The sequence below is a fragment of the Nicotiana tabacum genome, chromosome 24 (assembly GCF_000715075.1).
Source record: "Nicotiana tabacum cultivar K326 chromosome 24, ASM71507v2, whole genome shotgun sequence".
Classification (NCBI taxonomy): domain Eukaryota; kingdom Viridiplantae; phylum Streptophyta; class Magnoliopsida; order Solanales; family Solanaceae; genus Nicotiana; species Nicotiana tabacum.
The window spans coordinates 56,412,021-56,420,495 of NC_134103.1; positions in this window are offsets into that span (position 1 = coordinate 56,412,021).

Sequence of the window (8,475 nt, forward strand, 5' to 3'; positions counted from 1 at the left end):
TGTGGTTTCCTTGGTGATGAGAAAAAAGAGTTGTCACCTAATATTTAAGGTATACTAGGGTACCTATTTAATTTCTAAGGTCATTTATTTTATTAGTCTACTAACCGGTGAGATTGTTGGTAAGGGTTATTGTTCTTCTAAGGGGAAGGTGTTAGGCACCCCTTAAAATCAACCTGAGGAAGCTCCATAGGACTTAGACTAGATGTAAAGGATTAGTTGTTTATGTTCTGCATAACTAGTGTTGGGGGTATGGCATACTATATATACCTAATTTAAAACTTGATATTTTAAAGAAGGATGTGTAATTTTTTAAAAGCACATAATCTTGTAAAAGTCTTTAAGATAAAAGTTGAAAGAAATTAAAGTATGGTATATAGTGTTTGTGTCTATAAAATTGTAAGATGGGGCTAAGCTATAAAAAATTTTGCATTTAAAGAACGGGGCTACTTATGTCACTCTAGTGAAATAAGGGTGTTGTAAGGAAGTGAGTCTAAGAGGTACCTTGGCTTTCAAATCTCGTTTTTTAATTTAAAGAAAATCGTTGGGAGCCCCCTTTTAACTAGGTCGCGACAGTTTTCTTGATTTTTGTAGAAAAGTGCAATTTAGAAGACCAATTCCAGATTCCATTTTCGATTATTGAAAAGAGAAGATTATCATCCTTTGCTAATACTGTTGTGATCCCAGAAGACATAAAAAATGTTAGCAGAAGCATAGTAGGTTAATAGCATGGGTGATGACGAATTAAGGTTATTGACTACTAATTGTAATGTTTCTTTTAATCCTATGTTCTTTAAGGCTTGCCTAGGTTGCTTACAAGATTTAAGAAATAACATAAAGCATTTAATCAGATATTATGAGTGTCATATACATGATAAGGATAGTGAAATGTAATAAACCAGCAAAGGGAAAGGAAGGACTCTGGTTTGGGCCTGAAAAGAGGTAGGCCCAACAAACAGCAGGAACGAGCAGCAGTAAACTTCAGACTTCCAAGTGCACAGGTACAGGACTTGGGCCTGACTTCTTTTGAGAACTCGGCATGCCCAATGATAACACATGTTCAAACAGAAAGAAAGAAGATCATTAGACATGCTACTCTATGAATTAATCATACATGAAATAAATTGGTTAAGGGCCTAAACAAATTATAACAATAAATAGTAATCTGAATTATGAGAATTATACTAATGTGGTGTCACATATGGCAAAGAGATTCACATTGAAAACCTTTCATTGTCATTAAACACTAAACCTAAAGGGAGTAATGAATGTCAATAGATTATATGCTAAGGATAGAATTTCATTCAAGGCCAAGGCACTCTTTGGATCCCTGACACTTCAAAGTTCCCAAGGGTCTCAAGGCCCAGGGCAGTGCTTGTGTCAGGTAGACTAACCCAACTAGGAACTAAAATCTACTCCCAAATACCCCTAACCACTCACACTCATTCTTACCTACATGTTTAAGTGCCAATGAGGCACTTTCAATGTAAATCCCAATATCACAGTGATACCATACCACACAAGTATATATACATTTCCCATGATAGTTAACACAAAACGCTATAGACAACCAATCATCCTGATGTAGTCACAATCTAATAGAAGTACATAATTCACTATGAATGATAGGTTAGGTATGCACAAAGGAAATCAGCTTCAAACACACATAGAGACAAATACGTTATCAGATTACTGTTAAGGGACCAAACACTTGAGATCATATATCTTAAGGATAGAAAGAGTATATAGTCCATGTCTACAATAGTTTTTGAGCATAGATACATCTGACTTAACAACTTTCAATCAGACTAATCAAAGTTTTATTTTAACTTAGGTCTTGCCTTCTAACACACACAGAGGTTAATAGTTCCAATTGAAACTCCTAAAGAGTTTTAACAAAGATATAGACTAACAATTTCAATTAAAATGAGTATTAAGAGATTGCAGATTAGCAACTACAGGTAGAAATTCTGAAGAGTATTAACAGCATTACAGGTTAACCACTACAACAGATACTTTCTAAAGAGTGCTAATATAGATACAGGTTAATAACTTCAATTAAAGGCACAGATCAATAACTTCAATTAGGAGGTATAGATTAATGACTTCAATTGGAACCTCCAAGAGTATTAACACAGATTCAAACCAGCAACCATAGTTAGAACTTCTACAGGTACTTTGAGAGATACAAACTACAATCAGAAACTTCTAAGAGTATTAACAAGGTCACAGATTAACAACATAAATTAGAACTTCTAAGAGTGCTAACATGATTGCAAATTAATAGGCTGCAATTAGAACTTCTAAAAGACATTAACAAAGACACAGATTCACAAATTCATGTAAGGCCCTATAAAATTTCACCTAAAACCAGGGGTTTTGTCGTGCCGGGGTAGGGTAATGTATTTGAGGGTTGTAGAAAATCTTCGCGGTGAGAAAGCTCGCCGCGGTATAGAATTTTTGGGTTGAACATAGCATAGGGGAGTTGAAGAGAAATTGTTTTAGAACATGGCATTTTTGCGGTCCATTATGTGACCGCAGATCCGACGTAGAGTGAAGCAGAGAAATGGCCCAATTTTGGAGGTTGTTTTGCGGTCAACTATGCGATCGGATAATCGTTTCGCGGGTCGCACATCCATCGCAAAACAAGCAGACCAAGCCGCAAACTGGACCAGACCAGCCTAATTTTTGGGACCGTTTCTATGGTCCATTTTATGGGCCGCAGACCTGATCTGTGATGCACTCTGCGACCGTAGAGTTGAGTTCGGAGGGTCCATTTTCTTATTTTAACTTATTTTGTTTTATATAGCCATAAGGGTCATTTTTTAGGGATTATCTAATATTTTAGAGAGAAGAGAGAGCTATTCTAGAGAGAGAAATGGGAGGATTCAAGGATTTCACTACTTAACTCTAATCAAGCCTTGGAATTTTATCAAGAGGAACTTGCTAGGCTTTCTAAAAGGTAAGAATTTATTCCCCCAATTCTCCAATTTCGGATTTGGGTTGGTTATGGGTGATGAGAGTAGACTTATCATATGCATGAGCTAATAGGGATTGTGGGGGAAGTTGTTGACCAATCTTGAGTGGTTTTGTTTTTGAATTGGTTGAAGAAAGGTTGGGTTGTCATTGTAGCAGCTCTTGCCATATTAATTCCTTTAATCGTGCTTGTAATTCTCCCTTCTTCTATAGATTGGCATCGTTAGGAGTATCGGGACATTATTGTAACACCAGGGAAAGCTCTTTCGAGGTATGAAGGCTAAACTCTTCTTATAGTATCGGAATTCCTATATTCTTACAAAATACCACCGTGTGTAGTTCAAATTTGAAACACTATTGAGGTGGGATATTCAAGCTAGTAAATTGATTCCTAAATTGCGTAATGCGCCAGAATCCTCATGTGTTAATGATTCTCTATTTTGACTTAATTATGTTATACCCGTTTTGGGAGGAATATATTGTAAGAAATCAATGTGATTCAATTTCTTATATTTCATGTAATGAAATCATATGAACGTATATTTGTAAAGGCCAAAGGTGCCAAAGGGTTTGATTTGAAAGGAAATCTTTTGTACAACTATTTTCGTTTTGAGAATCCAATTTGTGGCACTTGATTACACCTCCACCCGCACACACTTGGGTGAGGCGGCGGTGCCGCTTTGTGTAGAGATTGTAGTATTATGATTACACCTCCACCCATACATATTAGGTGTCACGCCCCAACCTCGGGAAGCGTGAGCGACGCTCAACCGAGTGAACCCGGTCGAGCAAGCCTATTAAACCATTCCTACCTGACTCATTCATAATCCAAAAAGGGATCGCATCACCATTTGTAAAATAGGGGAGAGATCAGTTATATAAATATATAAACATTGCTAGTTCATTTTTCCTTATATACATTATGTCATAGTTAAGTTCCCAAAATACAACTCAATCCAACGACCACTCCAACATATATACATGACCCACATAAATGTCTACGGAGCCTCTAAGAGTACAAAGAGCAACATGAGAATGCCGGCAACAAGGCCCCGGCTATACCTCAAAATATGAAAACATAAACAAAAGAAGGACTACGTGACCCCTGGGAGAAATGGGGCTCACTAAGACTGTTGTGAGTAGAGAAAGAGAGCACCACTATCTGCGATAGAACCACCTACATCTATTCAAAGATGTAGCGCTCCCGGTAAAAGGGACGTTAGTACTATCGAATAGTACTAATATGTAAGGCAAACACCAATCTTAGTAGAATGAACAGTGAAACAAAGAGAAGGCAGACATAATAATCAATAAGAGCTTCATAGAAATACAAAGAAAACACCAAGTAAGGGTCACATAAGTTCCAATTCAATCTTTCCATCTTTTTAGATTAATAATCTTTAGTGCCAAAGCCACAACTCACAATGCCACCGTGTTTTTTACACGGAGTCCGATCTCGACCCGACCGGCTAAGCCATCTCAAGTGAGACATATCCATATCCACAATGTAAATCAATAATTCCAACACAAATGCCACCATGTGTACAGCATGGCATCCGATCTCGGTCAGATCGGCTAAGCCATCTCACTTGAGATATAACCTCTTTCAATTGTTCACTAAATTCACATTTCTTTCCCATCTTTTGTTACATGGCACAAACAGCTTCATTTATTAAATTGTCCTTGGCACTTGGAAACATTTTACAATTCAAGTCTTTTCCCTTTTTATCCGTTCAAATAACATCATCACATAAGGCATTGCACACATAAGGGAAGGAGCTTGGAAACAACATAATTACGTTCTCAAATAGCATGATGACATGGTAACCATCTAAAATAATTAAGGAACATGAATCTTTCAATCCAACACACTAAGGCAAACAATTCTAGTATGATCAAGTTAGAACTTACACCCATCATTCGGACACCAGGAATTCGATTCAAGGAAGAAGAGATTTAGCCATACCTACCTCAATTGCACTTCTTTAGACTCTACAATTATCCGGACCCCTTAGCAACCTCAATCTATTTTAGCAAAATACAAATTGAACCCAAAATTAGGAAAACGTTCATGGTTCTAGCTCACTATTCCCCCACACTCTTTATCACGCATGCATGCAAGATAAACCAACCTCATACCCATGAAGTATCACCCTAGTACCCCATTATAGCCATGTTTGAAATTAAGGGCTGGGGTGATGAAGCCTTACCTTTTAGGATGAAGAATTTGGTGCTCTACTTGAATATTTCCAAAGCTTTGAGTGATGGTTGAAGATCAATTTGATGAAAAATTAGTCCCTCCCTCGAGAACCCTCTCTCTCACTCTAGCAATATCAGAAATGAGCTTCAAAATAGACTAAATGGGTGTTTTAATGGAATGGGGGTCGGATTTTAAATTAAGAAAAATAATGCCACGACATAGGTCTGCGGTCGCATATGCGACCGCATAATGGTTATGCGGTCCTCAAAGTGACCGCAGAAATGGCCCTCAGGGGCCTAAACTTTTAGCTCAGGTATGTGACCAGTATGGGGTCCGTATACTTGTTCTGTGGTCGCATAATGCACCGCAGAACTCCATACGCAGAAACACAAGAGAAAATTATGTGACCGATATGCTGTCCGCATATCGATTATGCAATCCGCATATCAATTATGCAGTCGCATAATCGGCCGCAAAACTGACCTCAAATTTGCCAAACTTACTGCTTCACTCTGCAGCCATTATGCGATCCGCAGAGTGATTATGCGGCCGCATAATGGGCCGCAGAAATGCTTTCTTTTGCGAAATATTTTCCTCTAAGTCCGTAGGGTACTGTTCAGTCCAAAAAGTCCAAAACGTCCGAAGAATTTCTACTATAGTAACGTAGGAATCTATCTTGGCACCACGAAACCCCGAGTTTTTGGTTAATTTTTTTTTGTTTTTTTTATTTTTACGTGTCCTCGCATTGGGGTAAGGAGGCGGGGTCGCTTTGTGTAGAGAATGTGGTATTATGATTACACCTCCACCCGCACTCATAGGGGTAAGGCGGCAGGGCCGCTTTGTGTAGAGATTGTGGTATTATGATTACACCTCCACCCGCACACATTAGGGTGAGGCGGCGGGGCCGCATTGTGTAGAGATTGTGGTATTCTGATTACAGCTATACCCGCACACATTGGGGTGAGGCGGCGGGGATACTTTGTGTTGAGATTGTGGCATTGTGATTACACCTTCACCCGCACACATTGGGGTGAGGCGGTAGGGCCGCTTTGTGTAGAGATTGTGATATTGTGGTATAGGATGTTATAGAGGATCCCTAACTTGAAATTTATAAATGTTATTGAAAGCTTTAAATGAATTTGTTGTGGTTTTAATGGCTATTTAAATTCTTTTATTGCTTCTATGATTCGTGACATCCATGTTGTACTTCTAATCCTTGAAGGGGGTGTTTGGTTTTCATACTAGTACTATTCGTCATGTACTAACATCCCTTTTGCCGGGGGCACTGTATCTTTAATAGATGCAGGTGGTTCCACAGCAAGCGGCTTTGATCAGTGATAGCAGTGCACCCTCTTACCAGCTAACTTGGTGAGCCCCACTTCATTTCGGGGTCGTATATCTTTTGTTCCTCGTGTATTATGTTTTGAGGTATAGTCGGTGCCTTGTTGCCGGCACTATCATAGTACTCTTTTGTATCTATTAGAGGCTTCGTAGACTTAGTGCGGGTTGTATGTTGGTGTCGGGAACGTCAAACTAGTAATGTTGTTTTTGTATCATATGTTTCCACTTCTAAACTATGAATGTGTAATGTTATATTTTGGGAAATCTTGAATGAAGTTCTAACGGTAATGAAATTTGGATTATTTATGTAACCATTTCATTGCCTAAGTAATGAAAGATATCCTCTCTTTATTCACGAGTGAGTTTGGGTGGAAGGCATTGTACATGCTTGCTTGACCGGTTTATCTTGATTGAGTGTCGGTCTCGCTCCCCGAGGTAGAGGCGTGACAATTCAATTAGAACTTCTAAGAGTAACAACAGAATATCATGCTATCAATCCTGCTTTACTTTAAAGGCAATGGCATAATCACTTCTTTCTAAGAGTTTTTAACTTCACACTAATCTTATTGAGAACAAAGCATGTTGTTATATTCAAGTAGTAGCAACAAGAGATTCACTTAGAGTTCATAAGCTATGTCTTGTTCATTCATGTAAGCTTGGTAAAATTCTAAGGACAACATATGCATGGTTATGGAAGGCAAGCAGAGGCATTGAAGAATAAGATGAATGCAGGATCACAGGAATACACAGAGGACCTTTAACATGGGTCATATTATGAAAGTGTTATCATCATCAAGCTAACAATGTCACCACATGAATTTCCAAAGGGTAGAGGTATCATTATATTAAGGGTATCTATTAAGTAGGTATGGTATGGGGTTTCAAAGATCAGTTCTATTTGTAAGAAAGAAGGATGGGTCGCTAAGGAGGTTTATTGACTATCGGCAGCTCAACAAGGTTATAAATAAAAAATAAGTACCCACTGCCAAGGATAGAATATTTGTTTGACCAATTGTAGGGTGCTAAGTATTTCTCCAAGATTGATTTAAGATCCGGGTATCACCAATTGAAGATCAGGGAGCAGGATATTCTGAGAATAGCTTTAATTACCCGGTATGGGCACTTTGAATTTTTGGTAATGTCTTTTGGGCTAACAAATGCCCCGGCAGCTTTCATGGACCTTATGAAATGAGTATTCGAGCCTTTTCTTGACTCTTTTTTAATAGTGTTCATTGACGATATTCTGGTATATTCACAAGGTTGAGAGGACCATGCCGATCATCCCAGGACAGTTCTACAGACTCTATATCAACACAAGTTGTATGCAATGTTTTTGAAATGTGAATTTTGGCTTGAATCTATTACATTCTTGTGTCATGTCGTCTCCAGAGAAGGAATTAAGGTCTATCCTCAGAAGCTTTCAGCGGTGAGGAATTGGCCTAGACCTACTACCCCAATAGATATTTGTAGTTTCTTAGGTTAGCTTGCCTCTCCGTTGACTAAATTGACGCAGAAGGCAGTTAAGTTCCAATGGTCAGGTGCTTGTGAAAGGAGCTTTCAGGAGCTGAAATTGAGGTTGACTACGGCACCAGTGTTGACCCTACCAGAGGGTACAAATGGGTTTGTGGTATACTGTGCTACTTCAAGAATCAGACTTGGGTGTGTATTAATGCAACATGCCAATGTGATAGCTTATTCTTCTAGGCAACTCAAGAATTATGAAAAGAACTATCTAACACATGATATAGATCTTGCGGCGATTGTGTTTGCATTGAAAATTTGGTGTCATTATCTGTATGGGGTCCATGTGGATATATTCATGGACCACAAGAGCCTTCAATACATTTTCAAATAGAAGGAGTTGAATTTGAGGCAGAGAAGGTGGCTTGAATTACTCAAGGATTACGACATCGATATTCTGTATCATCATCCCGGGAAGGCTAATGTTGTAGCAGATGCTC